The 24,003-nt window shown below is 34.7% G+C and overlaps 1 protein-coding gene across 1 annotated transcript in view; it reads right to left on the reverse strand.

Annotated features, from left to right (window-relative positions):
* LOC106871625 (uncharacterized) overlaps positions 1-24,003 on the reverse strand; it is a 587,895-nt gene that overhangs the window by 315,070 nt on the left and 248,822 nt on the right. The window contains exon 3 of the mRNA XM_014918237.3: positions 8,841-8,931. The gene's annotated coding sequence lies outside the window, so the exon portion shown is untranslated. The remainder of the gene's footprint in view (positions 1-8,840; positions 8,932-24,003) is intronic.

Raw genomic sequence — 24,003 nt, forward strand, 5'->3', positions numbered from 1 at the left:
TATATATATATATATATATATATATATATATATATATATATGACAGGTTTCCACACCGTTTCTGTCCAACAAATTCAATTACAAGGTTTTCGTTGGCCTCGAGCTATAGTAAAAATCTTTTGCCCAAGGTATTGGGCACTAGGACTAAACCCCAAACCATTTTAGTTGCAAAATGAGCTTCTAAACCACACAACCATGCCTGGACAAAAAGTGTTGTATTCTGTTTTTGCTTACACTCGTCACCAGTTTCTCCTTTTCCTGTAATTGCTTTGTTCACCTATTTTAAACTACTATTCAACTACATCACCAATTTCAATCAGTGCAAATGAATCACAGAGTATTTATGTAATTGCTCAAGCTGGTACCACATGGGCACATTGGATAATTGCCTGAGAGACTCATGAGTCTAGGGGCCTAATTCTAATCTATGCTGTGGTTTGCTGTTAATAAGAATTACAGGGCTCAGTGCCCTGACCTGCCTGGCAACTTCATGGTCTAAGGGGCCAATTCTGATCTAAGTTACAGCTTGCTGTCAATAAATATTATAGGGCCTAATGCACTGACTGCCACAACTGTTGAAACTGACATGTCAGTATTAAGAATTTTTGATGGGCACTTTTTGGATGATTATGGTCCCTGTTAATTTTATATATGCACATTAGTGAATTGCTAAATCCTCCAATTATTTGGATGATGAAAACACAAATCCTATTAACTGATGAGGCAACAGAAATTGTCAAAACTGACATGTCCAAATCAAGAATTCTTGATTGGCACTTTTTGGACAATTACGTTCCCTTTTAGTGTATATGCTTTCATTCATGTGCATTAACTACAGCATTAGAGCAGTTTAGCTCTTATTTCTAGCAATGTAGGTGTTTCCTAACATCCTAGTTGCATTTAGTGACATTTGTAATTTTTCTTTTTTGGTGAAACATTAGAAACTATTGTTTATAGCAATTATATATATATATATATATATATATATATATATATGGATCTAGTTCAAAACGGGGGCACCAGTTTTCATTTATGTTTTATGTAGTGTTTTTGGTACCGAAAGACTTTCAAACTTCGTATACTTATCTATTCTGTGTTATAGAACAGAAAAAAATTTTTGTATTCGGAGTTATTTCATGTAAAAAATTGTCTTATTTCGATAATTTCAACCAATCACTGACAAGTATTCAGCTGTTTACAGTTACTCCTTTGGCAGTTTAAGTGGTGTAAAGCGTATTTAATCTCCATTTATAATTTCGTTAACCTCTGCCTGAACTGTATGTGTACAACATTTGCTTTTTTCATTTTCTTTCACGCGTGTTTATTTCGTTAACATCTGCCTGAACTGTATGAAAGGTTTATTAGCTACTGCCTAACCCTAACCCTACTGCTAATATGCTTCAACCATTTTTTGACAAGGAAATAATAATTTTATCACCGCCAGAATCGTTTGTTTACGTAGTCAGCACTTACTGTATTCGACTGAATGGACGTCAGTCATTGGTTGAAATTACAGAAATACGACAACTTTAACATGAAATAACTTGCGATGTACGTTTTTTTGTTAAGAAGACTAAGAGAAAAAGATGTTTTATATGACACATTCTACCAGTGTCCCAAGTTTCAAAGTGTTTCGTTAAGAAAATACTGGTGCCCCCGTTTTGAACTAGATCCATATATATATATATATATATATATATATAAATATATATATATATATACACATACATATATATACATATATGTATATATATGTGTATGATAGATAGATAGATAGATAGATATGTATGTGTTTGTACATGTATATGTGTGTGTGTGTGCACGTGTGTGTGTTATTATTTCTTTGCATTGACATTGCATGATAGATGTAAACAAGTGTCACTGTAATGTAAGTAGTGTCCTTCGTCTCCAATATTCTGTGAAATCATACTTGGCCATAGTAAAATATTGCCTTACTTGGAAATGGTGCCAAAATGGGCATCTGGCTGTAGAAAACCTGCCTTAATAAATTCTGCGTGACTCAGCATGGAAAATTGAACAGTAAAATAATGACGATGATGATGGAAGTCATTTTCTTTCATTTTTTCTCAGTTTCTCCTCTTTATCATGCATATTTTTCCACTCTGGGACAGCCCATACAAATAATCCCTGTGTTTCTTTTGTGATTATTTTCTAATATTAAAACTAATCATTCAACCATGTTAATTTTTATGCATATGATTTTCAAAACTGAAGCCATGATTCTTTAGTTTGTTTTCACCCTTGGTAACTGTCATAGTTCAAGGAAGTCCATATCACAACAGAATTTCTTCAGCTAGTCCTAACTTTAACAGCCTATTAATCTGACAATCAGTCAATACTTTACCTTGTAATTTCCAGGAAGTACTCTACATTTAAATGTCTTATCATGTGTATCTTGGATTGAAAATAATTGTCATAAGAAATGAATAAAAAGTTTGGTGACAGGAAGTGCATCCAGCCATAAAGCATAGTTTGAGAGAAAAAACTGTCCAGCCCTTGTTAGCATGAAAAAGTGGATACAAAAGTTGATAGTGATTCTACAACAAAATAACTTTTCTCTGTTTTAACTGAATAACCTGCATGTCTCTGTTATAACATACTACTCTCTCCCTCTCTCCCATTATCTATCTATCTATCTATCAATATTTCTATCTACCTATCTATCTATTTCTTTTATGCATGCTCACATAGGTACCATTTATTCTTCAATGAATATTTCAGTTTAGCTATCCATCACACATTTTTTTTAATATCTAAACCATAAGACCTGTTCCTTTGTTAAATATAGTTATACTGATTAAACTTTAGTTTATCCAAGCTCATCTACAATTTCCATTTCAGAGTCCACCAAATGTCCTTCCATATTCCATTCAATTACACTTCTGTCAGTATGATTTATTTATTACCAAACTTTATCTCCTCTCCAATGTTAAGTACAACCTATTCTGCTTCACTTTTAATGAAACAGTATTTCTTTTTCTTACTTATCTCGCTTTCCCATGTAGTTCTTTTTCATATAAATACTTATATGCTTGTGTGTGTGAGTGTGTGTATGGATATGTGTGTGTATATGTGTGTGTGTATGCATATATAGGTGTGTGTGTGTGTATAGGTGTGTATGCATATATAGGTGTGTGTGTGTATATATATATATATATATACACACACACACATATATATATACACACACACACACACATATATTGCCTTCCTACCATTTTCTCGTGTCTTGTATAACTTCTCTTCACACTTACTGATCTGTTAAGCAGGCGATTGTCTCAAGTGGGTCTTTAAATTATTCTCTCCAATAATTCCAGTCCTATTTTACTGACCTGAACTAAATCTATCACAAGACGAGACTGGCTAGTGGAACTATAATGGATTTTTCTAGATTTCTGTCAAATAGGTCCAGTGTCCAGTTAACCATAATTTTCATTGTAATTTAATTTCAAACATGATCAAATAGGTCATTGATCAAAAACAAGCCAGTCTAGATAATTATGTTTCTTTTATATTTTGTCATACAAAATATAACAAATACTATATAACACAATACATCAGTTTCTTTTTTCTTTTCAGATAGTGGAATGTAATTTGAGGATGAATTGGCTGCCATTTCTAACAACTGTCACACATTTTATCATCCTCGTCATAATTTGCTAAGGTTATCTTTACAGATTTTCTCTAGAAATTATAGGTAGCAGTGATTTTGTTATGACATTTCATATCTGGGATGTCAGATGTAAACAATGAGATCAAAGATAAAAAATGTGTAATGGGCATATATGCCATATTTCAAGAGTTTTTCCTCCTTCATCAGACACCATCTAATCCAATAATCATCCACGAACACCTCACTTAAATAGCCACAAAATATAGTGGTGTAACATTATTAGATGTATCAATTTTACATATTAAGCACATTCCTGGTATTCATCATCATCATCATCGTTTAACGTCCGCTTTCCATGCTAGCATGGGTTGGACGATTTGACTGAGGACTGGTGCAACCGGATGGCTACACCAGGCTCCAATCTAATTTGGCAGAGTTTCTACAGCTGGATGCCCTTCCTAACGCCAACCACTCAGAGAGTGTAGTGGGTGCTTTTACGTGTCACCCGCACGAAAACGGCCACGCTCGAAATGGTGTCTTTTATGTGCCACCCGCACAAGAGCCAGTCCAGGGGCACTGGCAACGATCTCGCTCGAAAACCCTACAAGGCCAGTCAGGCGGTACTGGCAACGGTATTGACTTATAAAAACGTTTAATATACTTTATAGAATACTATGGTTGTATAACAAAATACCATGACCCTACAAGTACTTATCATCATAATTTAACACCCATGTTCCATAATGGCTTGCACTGGGCAGCTTGACAGGGTCCAACGAGTCCAAGAATTACATGGTACTCTAATGTTTGCTTTGGTATGATTTCTACAGCTGAATACCCTTCCTGATACACTCCACTTTACATACTTTACATCATGTACTAAGTGCATTTTTCATGACACTAGCACATATAGGGAACATAATACTGCTTATTTTCTCTAAATATGCATTGCACCTTCTTTGAAATTTAGTGTGACAAAATTGTGAAAGGTATCAAGACAGTTTGACCCTGGAGCACTAAGTATGTCTATGATGAAATTACTTCTAGACTACACAAATAAATAAGAATATTAAGTGAAACATGAAGAGTTTGGTGGCTATCTCGAGGAAGTCAACTGACAACATAGACTCCTTCAGTGGTTCACAAAAATAAGTTTAATGTGACAAAATTGTGGAAGGTTTGCTTCTGGAGCATCGAAGTATGTCTATGATGAAATTGCTTCTAGACTAAACATGTAAATAGGAATATTAAGTGAAACCTGAAGAGTAGCTTTATATATGTTGTTATCATTGTTCTTTAACCTTAGGTCAACTCTGATTGAACAGACCTGTAATTAAATGCATTATAGACATGGCCATTGCAACTTTCTCATTAGCACAATGCAGCCAGGCTTTACATCAGTGGTTCCCAAAGTGGGTGGTACTGCCCCTGAGGGGTGGGGGGAAAGGTCCAGGGGGCATTGAAGAAAAGCGGGGCAATAACAGAGTGGCCAAAAGTGGGTGATGGATTTAAAAATCCCCTTAAAATAATGGGTTAACTTGGGTAAATTTTATTTGTGAAATACTGATGTTTTGAATTAGTTGAAGAAAGAGGTCTATATGTGTGTGGTGGTGGGTGGGGAGGGGGTACTAGGAATGTGAACAAGGAGCCAAGGGGGTGGCACCCTGAAAAAAAATTGGGAACCACTGATTTACATTATCTGATAAGTCCTTTTCTGTTTTGGTTAGCATTGACTGAGGGAGTATTTGGCAGCTATTTCTAGGAAGTCAAATTGATCATACAGAGTCCTTCAGTTGGTCACAAAAAATAAGTTTAATGTGGCAAAATTGTGGAAGGTACCAAGAAGAGCATCTACGTATGTGTATGATGAAATTTGATTCTAGACTAAACTTATAAATAGGAATATTAAGTAAAACATGAAGAGTTTGGCAGCTATTTCTAGGAGGTCAAACTGACCATATAGAGCATTGCTCCGCAACCTTTTCCCACTTGCAGTACACTTATATTCTTTTTAGAATTCGGTGGCACACCTGAACAAAAGATATAACTAAAAGTATAGGAAAAAAATTATATTCAAGTTACACTGCAGCATACCTAGCATTGTCTTGTAGAACACCAGTGAGCCACAGCATTCCAGCTGCATAACACTGATACAGAATGCTTCAGTGGCTCAAAAAAAAAAAAAGTGTGCAAGCATGGCATAGTGAACGTTAAAGCGATGATGATGATGAATGATAACGATGATGATGATGATAAATAACTTGAGATTGGCTGGTGCTCTGGAAGTAATCGGTAAACATTGTTATCTAGTATGTGTTAGAAATGTAAATCAATTTCTGTTATTAAACCTGTTTCTGTTAAGTCTTAAATTGTTATATGATTATTTAATATCAATCACTTTATATTGAAAAACCTTAGTAATTAATTTTTGTTCATACAAGAGGTGTGGTGGCTATTAGAGGTAATAATAAACAATTAACTAATCTGAATATGTATAAAAATTAATTTGCTGCTGGCAAAGGTGTTGATGAGGAGGATGGTGGTGTTGATGATGATGATAATATTGGTAGTGATGATGATGGTGGTGGTAATGAGGATAATGGTGATGATGATGATGATGATAACAACAATGATGGTGGTGGTGGTGATGATAATGATAAAGATGATGATCTTGGCTTTCACATTACTCAAAATCAGTGAAGCTAATATTTAAGCCATGAGAACTGATTTTGCATGCATGTACAAATAACATGTATAACTGATTGTCTGAAAGTATATAAGATTGAACAAAGCTATGCCTGAAAGTATGCATATATATATTTTATATGTATATTAAAACAGTGGAGGCACAATGGCCCAGTGGTTAGGGCAGTGGACTCGTGGTCATAGGATCGTGGTTTCGATTCCCAGACCAGGCATTGTGAGTGTTTATTGAGCGAAGACACTTAAAAGCTCCACGAGGCTCCGGCAGGGGATGGTGGCAAACCCTGCTGTACTCTTTCACCACAACTTTCTCTCAATTTTACTTCCTGTTTCTGTTGTGCCTTTAATTCAAAGGGTCAGCCTTGTCATGCTGAATATCTCCGAGAACTACGTTAAGGGTACACATGTCTGTGGAGTGCTCAGCCACTTGCATGTTAATTTCATGAGCAGGCTGTTCCGTTGATCAGATCAACTGGAACCCTCGACGTCGTAAGTGATGGAGTGCCAACATATTAAAACAGATTGCACCTTGCATGCATATACAAATACAATGTATAATATATTGCCTAGAAGCAAACAAGGATGAATAAAACTGCATGAAAGAATGTATTTACATGAAATTCTGCATCAAGTGGCTTATAAGGAATATATCTCCTTTCCTCTGAAAAGTTGTCCCAGAAAAAAAACAGGTTATGTTTTATAAACAAAAGTCAGAGTGTAGGTCTTTTTGTTTTTTTGCTTGGGTGGAAGGGCAGAATCAATGACCCTTCTCAGATTTCCTGAGACAAGTAGGAAGAATGGAGAAAGAGTGAAAGGGAGGAAGGTATCCTCAAACTGGAGATGTGGTCCAAAAGCTTATGTATAGCATCACCATCAACAGCAGCATCACTTAATGTCCACCAAACAGAAATATAAAATCAATCAATCAAACATGTATGTATGAACAACAGGTTTCTAGTTCTATATTTAAGAGATGAGGAACTACGTATATTATTTACATTATTTACATTCGACGGATATTTGTCCTCATCTTGTTTGTTGTTAACACAACATTCCCTCCAGCCTTCTTCAGGTGTCTTGGGGAAATTTCGAACCTGGGTTCTCATTCTCTGAGTGGTTGGCGTTAGGAAGGGCAGCCAGCTGTAGAAACTCTGCCAAATTAGATTGGAGCCTGGTGTTGCCATCCGGTTTCACCAGTCCTCAGTCAAATCATCCAACCCATGCTAGCATGGAAAGCGGACGTTAAACGATGATGATGATGATGATGATTATTGAGAATACACCTGTAGAAAAAAAAAAAGGTAATGTAAAAGGAGAAAGGGCTCTATACCCCTTTCTTATTTTTTCTGACCAGGCTCCCGTAGCTTTATGGGTTTTTCCATGTGTAACCTTTCCTTTTTCGAAGTGCCTCCCCCTTTGGGAGTTCTATTTATTTATTTATTTATCTATTTATTTGTTATATCTTTCTCCGTTTTCTTCCTCTGTTTAGACGAACTTTCCTACCTTTTGGGACAAAACCTTTTGTAACCTTCGTCCTGTCTTTGTCCTTACATGTTTTTAATTGATATTAGCCCTTGTGGCCAATAAAACGAATTAATTATTATCATTATTGTTATTGTTCAGGTTGCTGCTTGGAATCTTGGGGTTAGTAGCCCGTGCTCTTAACCACTATACCATATGCCCACGGGCATATAGTGTAGTGGTTTCTATATTTTTTTCCCCCTAATTTCATCTGCAAGTATTGGTCAACTCACAGCTACAGTATACGACAGCAGCCAACAATGTTCATGAAGTGGGATTGAACCCCTGACTGAATGTTTCTGAAGTGAACTTCTTAACCACACACCCATGCCTATAGTCATTATGAATGTTTATATGTTTATATATTTCTAAAGGTACACAAGTGTAGTTAAAAAATATATTTATCTGACACAAACTCATCTCTTTTTCTCTGTTCAGTTTCTTATTTTCACTCTTCTTTTCTCCCATTTCTCTCTCTCTCTCTCTGTTTTATTCATACACATACATGCAAACACACACACAATTTATGACTGACTTTATCATTCTTTCACATTTTATTCCCATCTGATTCTCTCTTTGTATGCACACATTTTCCATTTCGTATGTCTGTACATGTCACTCTCTTTCTATCTATTTGCCTGTCAATTTCTCTCGCTCTTTCTCTTCCTCTCTCTCTCTAATATTCTCTGCCATCCTTCAATTCTCTCTCCTCCTCTCACTTTCTAGACTCTCATGTTTATGTTGAAATGTGTGCTAATTATTTATGCATGTCTTTTTTGATATATGTGCATGTACACTTATGTAAGCATGTATTAGTATTCAAGACAGAACAGCATTTAGAAGATGATTTCAACAGTTTAAAGCTCTATCATCTAATCTCATTAGTTAATGCAGTCAAGTACAACATTGTAGCAGCTAAGCTGTGTAAAATTTCAGTATAACATTCAACACTTATATCAGATAACATGAAACACCTACCTACCTGTTCACACTGGCCTGCAGTTACTAACTCATCTGATCTTCGCTTTGTTTCTCCACAGTTCTTTTCACCTCTCCAGCCATACATACCCAGCCTGTAAGAGATTATTTATAAAAGTAGATTATAATGTAATTCTCATAATAGTAGATAGATTACTATATTTACTCAATGAATTTTACTTACAATGTATATCAAATATTTGTGACATGTACATATATATAATGAAAAGCTTCACTCAAAAAAAAAATTTTCTTTGCAATAATAAAATAATGATAATAATGATAATTCTTTCTAGTTTTAGGCAAAAAGGAAGAAGAAAATCATTAGGTCAACCCAAGTGCCCAGCTGGTACTTATTTTATAGACCTTGAAAGAATGGAAACAAAGTTGACTTCAGTGGAATTTGAACACAAAAATAAAGATGGACAAGAAAAAAAATGCTCGTCAGTTGAACATGTCCCTTAGTGGCTGCAGATGGTTCTGAAACCACTTAGCATATAGTCATAGTCAGTTGGACAGCTTGCAGCAGACCCCTTGATCGGTATGCAGCATGGAGAAGTTACAACAATGATGAAACATCAATAAACTATTTGACTAGTATCTTATTTTATCAATCTCAGAATAATTTCAGCAGGATTTGGATTGAGAATGTAAAAAAACCTTAACAAATACATGTCATTTTCTCTGAAACATTAATGATTCTGCCAGTCCAATGTGAAAATAATAATTATCCTTTCTACTTTAGGCAAAAGGCCTGAAATTTGGTGAGAGTGGGTTAGTTAATTACATTGATCTCAGTACTCAGATTAGCACCTATTTTATCAACCCTGAAAAGATGAAAGCTAAAGTCGCCCTCAGCAGAATTTGAACTCAGAACATAAAGATGAATGAAATATCATTAAGCATTTTGCCCAGTGTGTAACGAATCTGCCAGCTTGCCGCCTTTATAATAATATTAATAATAACTGTTTCTAATTTAGGCACAAAGCCAGCAATTTTTGAGTCAGAACCATGGTGAAGAGAGAATGAGATAGACAAATAGACAGAGAAAGATAGATAGATAGAGAGAGAGAGAGAGAAAATGAGGAGAAAAATAATTGCTTTTTTCTTATATAATATAGTAAGACAAGAAAAGGCAGTGCTTACAAAGATTTGACATGACTTCTATAAATCTTACAAGAAACAAAGAATTTATGTCAGGTTATTCTCAGACTGGAGACCTGGATCAGAAGCCTGCAGCTAAAAGCACCTAAAAGCTATTTGGTGGTTTAAATCCTTTTGTTATCATAGCTCTGTTGAAATATACAGCATTTGTTTATATTAATTTCTTTGAATAATTAAGGGTTTAATGAAAAAATGACTTATTATCAAGCAGGTGTTCAGAAACTAAATTAACATGAAATTTTGATTGAAGATTAAATTTAGAGATCTTTAAGACTGGGGTCTGTGTCATAAATACAAAGGCAATAGGTTGGTTGGTATCAAAAGGGTTAAGTGATCTATCTAACAACAGTCACGGTCCCTCTGACAGACTTCTACAGAATTTCGTGGTAACCACTTGCACCAACAAGATTGAGTGCAACTCATGAGTGCAGCAAAACTCACTTGCCTAAGGTTTCATACAGTGGGACTCATTCCTGGAAGTATAAAATTCTGATGTGAACTTTATAATCATAAAACCATGGTGAAGAGAGAATGTGATAGACCGATAGTTAGATAGAGAGAAAGAAAGAAGCAGACAGTCAGACAGACAGATAGATACAGACTGAGAAAGCGAAAACAAAATCAAATAAGTTAAGGAAAAATTTTGAATAGGCAAATAGCTAGAAATGAAATGAAGAACATTTCTCTCTATCACTTTTTATTACAATTTGTGCCCAACCTTCCCTTTACCAAGAAAAAGACTAAAAATAAAACTAAACAAATACATAAAGCTGCAATGAATGAGACTGTAAAATATAAAGTGCACTAAAAAGATAAATGTCGGGCAATGTATTCATACTGGTGCCAAAGAAAGAGTTTAACAAAACAATAAAGAAATCAATACTACATTTCTTAGATTCGAAGACAAATATTAAAAAAAAAAAAAATTCAAGTAGTTTCAGTTTTGTACTGAACAGAGCTTGTGTTTTAAGGAAGGAAGGCAGTTCTTCACATGCAAATTGGGATATGATTTCAACAGTACAAGAGTGAGAAATAAAAAGAGAATAAGTAAATATTGTAAGAATGTATGAGTGTGTGACTATATATATATATATATATATAGTGTATACACACACATATACACTTAGTGTGCTCTGATGTGCTTGATAAATGAATGAGGAAGAGTACTCAATTTATGTTGTAGAGTATATGATTTATTTAGACTCAATTCCTTTATGGCAATTTAACTTTCACACTACCACTAATACATGCATACATACACACATGCATGCACATGCACACATCTATATATATATTCCTATATACATACATATATGCATATATATATATATATGTGTGTGTGTGTGTGTGTGTGTATATATATATAAATAATTGAAGATCAAGAGGAGAGTGGAGATTTATCTACATCATATATAGTAATGGCCAACATATGTTGCTACTACAGCAACTACTCATTGCTCTATATGCAATTATGCATCCTAGTCATGGCAATTTCCTCATGGATCCATCACTTACGACGTTTTCAAAGTAAACTAATTCAAACAAGCTTCCTGCATTGGTATTCAGTTGAAGGTGACAGCATTACTTTTTAAATCAAATAGAATTCTGGTCTTATAATCTCCTCTACAGGTATCACAGTTGAAGCTTGGTTTATAAAATGTTTAGTCATATTACAATTAATTATAGCAGTTTTATTTACATTTTACTGTATTAAGTACATCATTCATTTAGAGGTACTTCATTTATTTTGAGTTCATATCCTCAATAATATTATTGTTATTATTATAATAATTATATTTATTAGTATTATTTATATAAATATCATAATAATTAATTTGACTAGTATAATTACTATAGATTGTAAGTTATGTTCCTTTAAATCATTTAAATGTATATTTTATCCAGTGTGGACATCTCATAGCCTGTTCCTGTATAGTGTTTCTGAGAGTGAATTTGGCACATGTCTTCCACACAAAGGTCACATCTATTATCACCTATTCTATAAGCTTTTGCTTTAATAATTATTTCCCAAACAATCGAAAATACTTTGTTACTATACATGCATACACACACACACACACACATATATATATATATGCACAGTCTATGACAGACCATGTCTGTCTTTGGCTGGCCTCAAATCTCACCTGCGAACCCATGGAAAACAAACTTCAACCAGCTATTCTGATTATATGTCTGTGCTCACGTTTGAATGTGGTGTGTGCCAGCGGGTTTGCAAATCCAATGGGGGTCTTAAAAGACATGGTAGGATCCACAATGAGCAGAACATACCTGCAGGTATTGGTAGTACAAATCAGAAGTGCAATCTGTGTGGGTGTTTTTTCAAAACATTGTCTGGTTTAAAAAGCCACATCAGACGCCATGAAAGGGCTAAGGTGTAGGTGCAGGAGGTGGTCAAACTCTGTGTAAGGAGTAGACAACGACCATATATCTATATATATATATATATATATATATATATATATATATATACACATACACACACACACTTTATTAAAAAGCAGCAAAAATATCACAAAACTATTACTTAAATCAAAATAGCTTATGTAGAAGGAAAAAAGACCTGAATACTCGGGGTAAATAATGATAATAAATCTAAATCAATTAAAAGATATATCCATTTAAAAAAAACTTTCACACTAAAATACATATACATTTAGCAGTATATACACATACCAAACAACCTGTATATACATATATACATACAACATACAGGCGTTGGTACATGGCTACATACATATACAGACAAATATAGGCAAAACATGAATATATACAAATGCAATATATATGTATTCATGCACACACATGCGCGCGCATAATACCTCCTGCTGTATGCTTATACAACTTAGTTGTTACAGGAGGGAGAAAGAAAATCAGAGAATAACAAGTGGTGGGAGAGAGAAAAAAGATACAAAATTAGAAAGACAAAGGGAAAATAGATAGAAGTAGAAAGTAAGATGATTTGGAAGTTGGCCTGTATGTTTAGTGTACATACAAGGGTTGGACAAAATAATGGAAACACATAGCATCATAATTTTGAAATATCTATAAAACTGTCAAAAGCTTGTTTACTTTTATGTTTTTTGATTTATTATTAGTGTTGCTTAATGTGTTTTGCTAAAATTGCTGTTTTTTTTTTTTTCAGATATCATCAGAAAAAGGTAATTAAAATTCATTAACATGACAGATCTATCGGACTTTCAAAGAGGTCAAATTGTTGGTGCTCATATGGCAGGCACTAGCATAATGAAAACAGCCAAAATGTTTGGTGTATCAAGAAGTGCTGTCTCGAAAGTACTGACAGCCTTTGAGAAAGAGGGGAAAACCTCGTCGAAATAAAACTCCGGAAGAAAACCAAAACTTACAGATAGGGACCGTCGGACTCTTACGTGAATTGTTAGAAAGGATCACAAAAGTGCAGCTCCCAGAATTACTGCAGAGCTTAATGACCACCTTGAGAACCCAGTTCCCACAAAAGCTGTTCACTGGGAGTTGCACAAAACCAGATTTCATGAGAGGGCTACAATCTTGAAAGTTGAACATCTAATCTGGCCACCACAGTTCACAGATCTCAATATTATTGAACATTTATGGTGCATTTTAGAAAATCAAGTAAGGAGCTGATATCCTCCACCATCATCACTACAAGAGCTGGAGACTGTTTTAGGTGATAAGTGGACAAAAATTCCTTTGGAAACAATTCAAACTTTGTATGAGTCCATAGCTTGTAGAATTCAAGCTGTAATTACTGCCGAAGGTGGTCTTACTCTCAATTAAAATAAATTTGTTTGAAATTTTAAGGTATTTCCATTATTTTGTCCGACCCCTGTATGTATATATAAAGGTTGTTTGGTATGTATATGTATTTTAGCGTGAAAGTGTTTTTTTTTAACGGCTATATCTTTTAATTTATTTAAATTTATTATTATTTTTTTACCACTAATTATTTACCCTGGGTATTCAAGTCTTTTTTCCTTCTATCTAAGCTATTTTTGATTTAAGGGTTTTCTTTGATTTTTATTATACCATTTTTAAACTGCAATTGTAATTTCATACAACCAGTTATTGAAAAGACATTAGTTGAAAGGACCAATAAAACAAAGCCATTTTCAAATGTGTATCTATCAAAGTAATTGTATATTTATGCATATAACCTTATTTTGTTCCATTCAAAACAAAAATGTCTGATGAATGGGAACATGAAACTTTGAGTAACAATTTTGGTGGTACTTTTGCTGCTTTTTAATAAAACATTACTCTACCTCCAGTATTTGAGTACTATTTTTTCCACCCTGTTTCGCATTTATGTGCTTACTCTGGTATATATATATATATATATGAAACAAATGAAAGAAGATGGAATATGCGAGAATATATTATTAATCATAGCAGTTGTTTTGACACACAAAAACTGGTTCAGGAGTAACCGGTGGTGCAGACATATCTCGTTGGGTGATAAATAAATTAAAAAACTCGTTAAAATGACTGTTCCATGATACAACTTTCCAAACACACACACACAGAGTTATAGTTACATGTGCATGGACATGCGTATCCATGTCATCACATGATAACCAAACTTTCAGCAAACCTCACCTTGATACAGTATTATTCATTTGCAATCATCCAGAGAATCATGATTGGTTTTTTGCGCTGTTCATGTTTGAGTTTAAGTAAGGGAATTAATAACTTGTTTGAAAACAGATGAAGGCATCTAGCCACAGAGAATTGCTTCAATAGATGTCATCTGATCCATGCAATGTATGGAAAAGTGAACATTAAAATGATGATGTTGAATATGTGTTAAATTTTGATTTATCTTAAAACTAGATTAAGAATAAGTGAAGGCACATAGCATAGTGGTTAGAGCATCAGACTCACAATCAATAGGTAGTGAGTTCAATTCATGAACCAGGTTGTGTGTTATGTTCTTGAAATAAGACACTTTATTTTACATTGCTCCAGTTTATTCAGCTGTAGAAATGTGTGGTGGCATCACTGGTTCTAAGCTGTATTGGCCTTTGCCTTGCCCTTGGGTAACATCAGTAGCATAAAGAGGGAAGGATGGTATGTATGGGTGACTGCTGCTCTTCCATAAACAATCTTGCACAGACTTGTGCCTCAGAGGAGTACTTTCTAGGTGCAATCCCATGGTCATTTAACCTTTAAAAACAACAACATAATATTTACTGATGGGAGGACTCAATATCAAGAATAGAATTAAATTTATTGTGAATTCTACTGATATCTTTGTTTATATGTTGTCATACTACTGTCTTATTTCAATTGTTTGAATAATCAGCAAATCTATACATCACTTGAGGGGAGATGAATTCTTGCTATCTGTAGTAGCTGTGCATCCATCATGGACTAAACCAAAGAAAGTCGAAATCAAGGGATCTAGTGGTCTCAGCACTGGATGTGGTGGGGATTTATCTCCCAACTAGTGATATAAATAAAAGGGCACTTTGCACCAAAAGTGAATATGAGATTTTCTCCCATGGTATCTACCAAAGTATAATTTGTCCTACAGTTATGTCTAAATAGGGATAAATATTATCTAACATGTCCTTTCTGCTTTTAAAAAGGTAGGGATTTGATGAGAGAAATTTGTCTTCTAATTCATTGCAAGTTCAGTGTTCACATGAGGGCTTCCTCGTTGGTCTACATGATAATTAGATGAACAGTTACAGCAATTGAGAGATAACTATGATTATGAAATACATAATCTCATTCAGCTGGGTTGTTATCTAGTAGCCAAGATTATGAATTTGCTTGTTTATGGAATTTCTTCAAGTCTGATGTATTAGTTGGCATTATGAAAAGGTGGATTATCTAAATGTGTTGAAAAGATACTGTTATGAAGCTGTGAGACCAGATGAAGACGAGATGGTGGTAGACAGAACCTTATTTTCAATGTTTCAGGTATGGTAATTGCATCACTTCAGATTATATGAGTGTAGTTTAGTGTTAGGATAGAGGATACTGGACTAAATGTGATAACAATATGGGTCAGTATTTGCATGGCTGTGTGGTAAGAAGTTTGCTTCTCAGCCACATGGTTCTGGGTTCAATCCCACTGCATAGCACTTAAACAAGTGTCTTCTACTGCATCCCTGGGTGATCAAAGCCTTGAAATTGGATTTGACAAATGGAAACTATGAAAGCCATTGTGTATGTATCTATGTATGTATGTCTTTGTCTCCCCTACCACCACTTGACAATTAGTGTTGGTTTGTTTATGTCCCTATAACTTAGTGGCTTGGTAAAAAGTAACCAATCGAATAACTACCAGACTTAGAAAAAAAAAGTTGGTCACGGACTAATGACTGAATCAAGTGAAAGATAGATAGAAGAATGTGAAAACAAACACCCTATCTAATGTAGAAAAGAAGAAAAATATTTTTGAGGTTTAAGAAACCTTAATTGAAAACTAAACAATATATTATATAACATTGAATCTAAACAATACTGACTCAGTTATGACATAACAAAGACATGTGACTTTATTAGGTGAATGGTAGAGTGTGACAATTAAATCAGCTCATAAACATTAAGAGATCCTCTAATGCTTTATGAATCAATGAAAATCCATAGCCTTTTATAATACTATGATTGATAAAATAATGTGAATGAAAAAGATTTTGCAGAATTACTGCTACACCTAAACAAGCATACATCTAATGCAATTAGATCAACTAATACAAAAGGAAAAGCTGCACATACTACATGCTCATTTCAAACCTTCCTAAAGCAATTATCTTTTGAATAAACAGATTTCCAAATATCCAATTCAGGCAGAATATGTGCACTAGCCTATTGTATAATTAAAATTATTGAGACAAAAGATTCAGAGCTTATTTGATATATTCAGTTGAATGTATGTAATGTAACAAATGTTACATAGGCAGCACCATCAACCTGTTGTTATACAGGCATCATTGTCATTCTGCTCATATAAACACATTAAAGAACATGTGAATGAAAAATCGTTGTTTATGAAATGGGATCTAGATACCTAACTGTGTATGAGGTTAAAGCTTATATCAAGGACTGCAGTAGGAACATTGAACATTTTTATGTTAATATCTCTTTTCTCTTCTATCTAATTTTTGTCTCAGTCATTAGACTGCTGGGGCACCACCTTGAAAAATCTTTAGTCGAATGACTCAACCCTCGGTAATTTTTTTAATTTTTTTTTAAAGCCTGGTACTTATTCTGACAGTCTATTTTGCTGAACCACTAAGTTATGGGGATGTAATCACAGCAACACTGTTTGTTGAGTGGTGGTGGGGGCCAAACAGACACACCCAAAAATATACATGTATATATTCAACAGGCTTCTCTCAGTTTCAGTACCGAATCCACTCGGGAGGCTTTGGTCAGCCCAAGGCTATAGTAGAAAACAGTAACAAGAGGTATCACATAGTGGAACTGAACCCAGAACCATGTGGTTGGGAAGGAAACTTCTTACCATATAGTCAAGCCTGTGTCTATTAACATATTAAATATTTAAAGATGGTGGATAAGCTAAGTTGTTAGCATGCTGGATGGCATGTATGATATTTGTTTTAACTCTCTTCGCTCTGAGTTCAAAATTTACCCGAGTCAGTTTTTTTCCTTTCGTTCATTTAAGGTTGATAAAAAAGTTCTAATTCAGGATGGTGAATTGGCAGAGTGTTAGACTGTTAGGCAAGATGTTTTGCAGGATCTCTTCCAGGTATTTGTGCTCTGACAGCAACACCTGCAACAAAACACTGATGCCAAGTTGTATTGGCTCAAGTCAATGGCTTTTTTTTTACTTCTTAAATAAGCATCTGTGGTGTATAGAGGGAAGACTTACAGGTTTGGATAACTGCCTGTCTCCTTAAAAAAAAAAAAATTCTTGCCCAGGCTTGTACATACATGATCAGCTTTGACCAAAAGAGCCCTATATCATTGGCTCTTAACCGGGTCTGTATATCATCTGAGGGTCCTAATTAGATTTTGGTGGGGTCCATACAACACAATAGTAAATTGAGGATCCACAATAGTATTTTAAGGGCCCCTGGAAAGATTTTGTTTTAGATGTATGCATTGGTATGTATTGCAGAAACAGCTAGGTTTTTTTTTTCTCTGACATTTTACATAATTCAACCTACACAAATTAATAGGTAAAAAACAAAATAGGAATTTTGAAAGAAATTTCTATAACAGTAGTTTTTAAACATTGAGTGACTATGGGGGTCCACCAGAGTAGAATAGTAATCAAAGGGGTTCATAGATACAAAATGGTTGAAAACCCCTGCCCTATATTAACCAAGTGGAGACGCAATGGCCCAGTGGTTAGGGCAGCGGACTCGTGGTCATAGGATCGCGGTTTCAACTCCCAGACCGGGCGTTGTGAGTGTTTATTGAGCGAAAACACCTAAAGCTCCACGAGGCTCCGGCAGGGGATGGTGGTGAACCCTGCTGTACTCTTCCACCACAATTTTCTCTCACTCTTACTTCCTGTTGTGCCTGTAATTCAAAGGGGCCAGCCTTGTCACGCTGTGTCATGCTGAATATCCCCAAGTACTACATTAAGGGTACACGTGTCTGTGGAGTGCTCAGCCACTTGCACGTTAATTTCATGAGCAGGCTGTTCCATTGATCGGATCAACTGGAACCCTCAACGTCGTAAGCGACGGAGTGCCAACAATACATTAATCAAACACACTAAACCATACCAAACCCAAATCAACCATCAGAAGGAACTTCAATACCAGTTATATGGAACCTATGACATACATGTAAGTCGTTACGACATACATGTAAGTCGTTACAACACACAGTAGGTTTATAGGTGACATGTGATGGATTTTAAAAAAAGTATTTTCTTTACAGGATCTTGTTATATCAAGCTTGTCTATAAGCATTAATCTAAACTAAAATATATGTATACACATGCGACACTCTAATAAAAGGATTATTAAATAGATTAATATTTCGACATGTTGGGGTAAAATGTTTTACTATCATTATTCTTGATTGTCATAGATGTAGGGATTGATTTTAATATAATAGCTCCAAACTATACTCCCCATAATGCAGTGTATTTCTAAGCATGTTGATGGTTCAGGGGATTATTAAGTTCATATTGTTTTAAATTGTCCTTTCATGAACAAGGCTTGTTAAAATCAACATATTGATATTTTTCTTCTTTCATATTTAAACAAAGCATCAGTGAGGAAATAAACATTTAAAGTAGGATAAAAATGCAAAAAGCCCAAGCTCTCATATTTTTCTCTTTTCCCTATTCTTTTTATGTCAACACCAGCATTTTTAAATGTGAACATATTTGCTGCCCAGTCCCAGGTTACTCATCTATAAATTTAATTGAACAAATTTATTTTCCCCTTTTTTCTGAAGTATTGTTGTCTTCATCGTTCATTGCTAACTATATTGATCTGGCCTTTTAATATTTTGAGTGAAATAAGGGCGATAGATTAGCTAAACCCTTAGGGAATTGAACAAAATGCAGTTTGGTATTTAGTTATGATTCTTATTTCTTTACTGCCCACAAGGGGCGGCACACAGAGGAGCCAAACAAATACAGACAAACGGATTAAGTCAATTATATCGACAACAGGGCATAACTGGTACTTATTTAATCGAACCCAAAAGGATGAAAGGCAAAGTCGACCTCGGCAGAATTTGAACTCAGAACATAATGGCAGACGAAATACCACTAAGCATTTTGCCTGGCCTGCTAACGTTTCTGCCAGCTCGCTGCTTTTAGTTATGATTCTATATGTTTTGTGTTCAAATCCTGCTGAAACTAACTTTGCCTTTCATCCTTGCAGGGATTGATAAAATAAATACTAGTCAATACTCGAAGCTAGTATATCTGGACATGTTTTTCTTCCAAAGTTGAGGCTTTGTACATATTTTTACTTGTTTCAATCATTTGACTGCGACCATGCTGGGGCACCACCTTAAAGGAGATTTTCAGTTGAAGAAATCGACCCCAGTACTTATTCTTTGTAAGCCTAGTATTTATTCTATCAGTCTCTTTTGATGAACTGCTAAGTTATAGGGATGGAAACACATCAGCATCAATTGTCAAGTGATGATGGGAAGACAAACACAGACACAAAGACACACACATAAATATAAACATACATATATATATATATATATATATATATATATATATATACCTCATGGGCTTCTTTCAGTTTCTGTCTACAAATCCACTCACAAGGCTTTGATTGGCCTAAGTAGAAGACGCTTACCCAAATTGCCAGGCAGTGGGACTGAGCACAGAACCATGAGGCTGGGAAGCAAGCTTCTCACCACACAGCAATGCCTGATAATATATACATATGTAAGATACCAACATTTCGATTAAAGTAGTAAATTAAGTGGAGCATAACTAGAATAAGACCAAATCAATTATCAGTGTTTAATTAGTAGGTGACTCCTTAATTGCATGACTGCATATCTGAACATAGTAAACTAGAATTAACCATCATCATGTATACCAATAATAGCCTATGTTTATCTCACTTGCCTCTACAAAGAGCAACCCTAAAATCTATTATCAAATGAAAACAGGGTAGAACAGACAACACACATACACACGCACATAGATATATACACACACATACATGTATCTCTCTCTCTGACTGGGTAACCATGTACTTTCTCCACAGCAAAACACCTATTTCTGTCTCTCTGTCATGCTCTAACATTTCATCATCTGGCACAAGATCGACTTCTCCAGTAACCCCTCCCCTCTCAAAAGACCATTGTGACTTTGCCAGGGCTGGTGCCATGTAAAAAGTGTCCAATGCACAATGTAAAAGTGGGTGGCATTTGAAAGGGCATCCTGCTACATAAAAAAACCTTGCCAAAACTGATCTTGCCTGTGTTGGTGTTATGTAAAAAGCACTCAGTCCATTTTGCAGAGAGGTTGGTGTTAGGAAGGGCATCCAGCCATAAAAACCATGCCAAAACAGACTGGAAAGCATGGTGCAGTCTTCTGCCAAGCCAGCTCTTGACAAAACTGTCCAACAGCATAGAAAGCAGACATTAAATAATGATGATGATGATGATGATGATAGTATACACATACACACACACACACATATATTATATATACACATGTAAAACAATCAGATGCCTGAGCTATCACATTGTAATCTATATCATGTACCAAAGTATCGTGCAACTTTGATTCTGCATATCAAAGTGCACTGTCTCAGAGACTCTGTGAGACAAAGACATGGCATATTTATACAATGGACATGCAAGTCGCAGTTAGTCTGTTACTGATTATCTACATTATAGATTTGCTTAACAAAAGTAACAAAACCAAGTCAACTTTTATTACGTGTTTCATGATATAAAATGATGCAAATTATAGTCTATAATATAAATTATTTCAAAATTTCCACTATCCTTCTAGAACTGATAGAATTTTTCTTTTGAATTATGGTCATCTCAAACATTAAAGAAAAAGTTAAAAACAAAAGAAAATAACAACAGCCAAAAAAAAATTTGCCACATCATATTAATGATATTTTTCTTGCAAGACACAAAGCATGTAAATAGATTTAAAAACATACTCATTTCATGCCAGACTAAAGATAATTGCATTATTCTTTGTCTGTGAGATATTGATTTACTATAAAGAGGGTTAAAAATTTTAGCAGAATGGAATGACCATTACTTTTGAGTATCTGTACCTGATTTCCCTTACTGCAAGCATTTAGGAAATTATTATTCAGTTGATTGCCAAGAACTTCTTTTCAGATGAATACTTTAAAAGATTCTATTTTCCTATAATGTTTTTACTTCACTAAGAAATTATTGAACAAGCTTGTGAACACTCTGCTTTCTTCTTAAGCTATTTAGTAAGATTAAGAGCGTATTATCAAAAACTGTAAAATTCTTGGCTACATTTCAAAACTTCAGCATCACTTTTCCAATCATTTGTGGTAGATATCATGAAGCATAAGCCTCTATCACCACTATCATTATGCAGCACCTTACCATCATTATTTTTTGTTCTTTTATCCATCTCATTATCTGTCATTCTTCTTTTGAAAAAACAAAAGATAATGATCAATATAACAGGGTAGAAAATTATAATGATTGGCAACTGAACAGTAGAGAAAATCACCTTATATGATAAACCACTGCATGCTAGAATTCCCACGTGGCCTTCAACAAGTTGGTTTCATAGTAGATCCATACTGATGAGTCAGCAAATTTCACCCAGATGCATGACTGGTTACCTACGTGATTGGAGTACTTGAACAAGGTTGGCTAAAGATACAAGCAAAAAAAACCAAAAAAAAAACCAGCAATAACCATCATTTGTTTATTTGCCTTATGTATTAAATCTCAAAAGCTTTTCTTTTCTTTTATTGTTTATAGCTTTGTATGTGTGCTTTGAGATTCACTATTCCAAAAAGGAATTATATATGCATATGGATGAGGACAGCTGCATGAAGAAGTGCTAGGCTCTAATTGTGGAGGGAAACTGGAAGGGGTAGACCAGGAAGATATGGGACAAAGTGATGAGGAAGAATCTTCGGGTTGCTGGGCCTCACAGAGGAAATGACAAGGGACTGGGAGATGTGGTGATTTACTATACTTGATAGGATACATCAAGCTAAGCAAAATCACTATCTTCCATACATACAGGCTTGTTCTCTCAGGTGCCAGTACCACATAAAAAGCATCTGTGCTGGCGCTGCATACACACATCCATGCTGGTGGCATGTAAAAAGCACCCAGCACACTGTTAAGTAGTTGGCATTAAGAAGGGCATCCAGCAGTAGAAACTGTGCCACAACAGACTATTAGAGTCTGGACAGCTCCCCAGCTGGCCAGCCCCATGTCAAACCGTCCAACCCATGCCAGCATGGAAAACAGGTATCAAATGATGATGATGGTAATTTAATACACACACACATACAATGTCCTTCCACATAGTTTCCATGAACCAAATTCACTTACAAAGCATTGGTCATCCCAGGGATATAGTAGAAGACACTTGCTCAAGGTACCACATATTGAGATTGAATCTGAAACCATATGGTTGCAAAGGGATATGATAGAAGATACTTATATAGTAGAATATAGTACAAGGGATATAGTAGAAGATACTTGCCCAAGGTATCACATATTGAGATTGAATCTGAAACCATACGGTTGCAAAACAAATTTCGTAACCACACAGCTATGCTTGTGCCTTTCCTAATGAATTGTAAGGTAAGTTTATGGATTTAAGCTATACACTGTAAAATAAGCAGCAATTATTTCATCATAAAGCTGTAAGATGAGAGAACTACATAAAACAACTAATGAAATGTTTCTACATTTCCTTCTACTGAATTAATAGCAACTAACAACAATAATAAATAGTAACAAAGAGATATTATAAAGGAAATGATAAGAAAAGAAACAAACTTATCGCGTGGCAATTTGAGGGTTTCCTGTGTTTATATCAATATCTTTGTCTTTAAATTATTCCTCAAGGAAAGGTTACTTACAATACTTAATTTATGAAGACTTAAAAAACAACAAACCTCATGTAATCACTAAATAGTTTTATTTTTAATCTCAAGACAGTTTTCAGCAGATTTCAGTGGTAATATCATACATAGTTAATACCACCTTATCTGAGAATACTAATAGCTTTAATACTTATTATAAAACTAATTCAAACGTCAAATTAAATAAAATCATATGACTTTAAATGTGATTTCACATACTTTTTTTTTTATTTATTTACATTTATTTTCTTTTTTTCTTCTTCATTGTTTGGGATTTACTAATTTGAAAACTTGGAATTGAAATAATTGGTTTTTATTCCTGAATACACAACTCAAAGTCAGCTGTTATGTCATATATAGTAGAATGATGTGTGTGTTTCCAAGCTTTATTTAAACTGATGTATAAATACAAGATACAGCATATGTCTCTTTAGCAGGTCTTAAATTCATAAA

The sequence above is a fragment of the Octopus bimaculoides genome, chromosome 2 (genome assembly GCF_046866305.1).
Source record: "Octopus bimaculoides isolate indiv1 chromosome 2, ASM4686630v1, whole genome shotgun sequence".
In the NCBI taxonomy this organism is placed as follows: domain Eukaryota; kingdom Metazoa; phylum Mollusca; class Cephalopoda; order Octopoda; family Octopodidae; genus Octopus; species Octopus bimaculoides.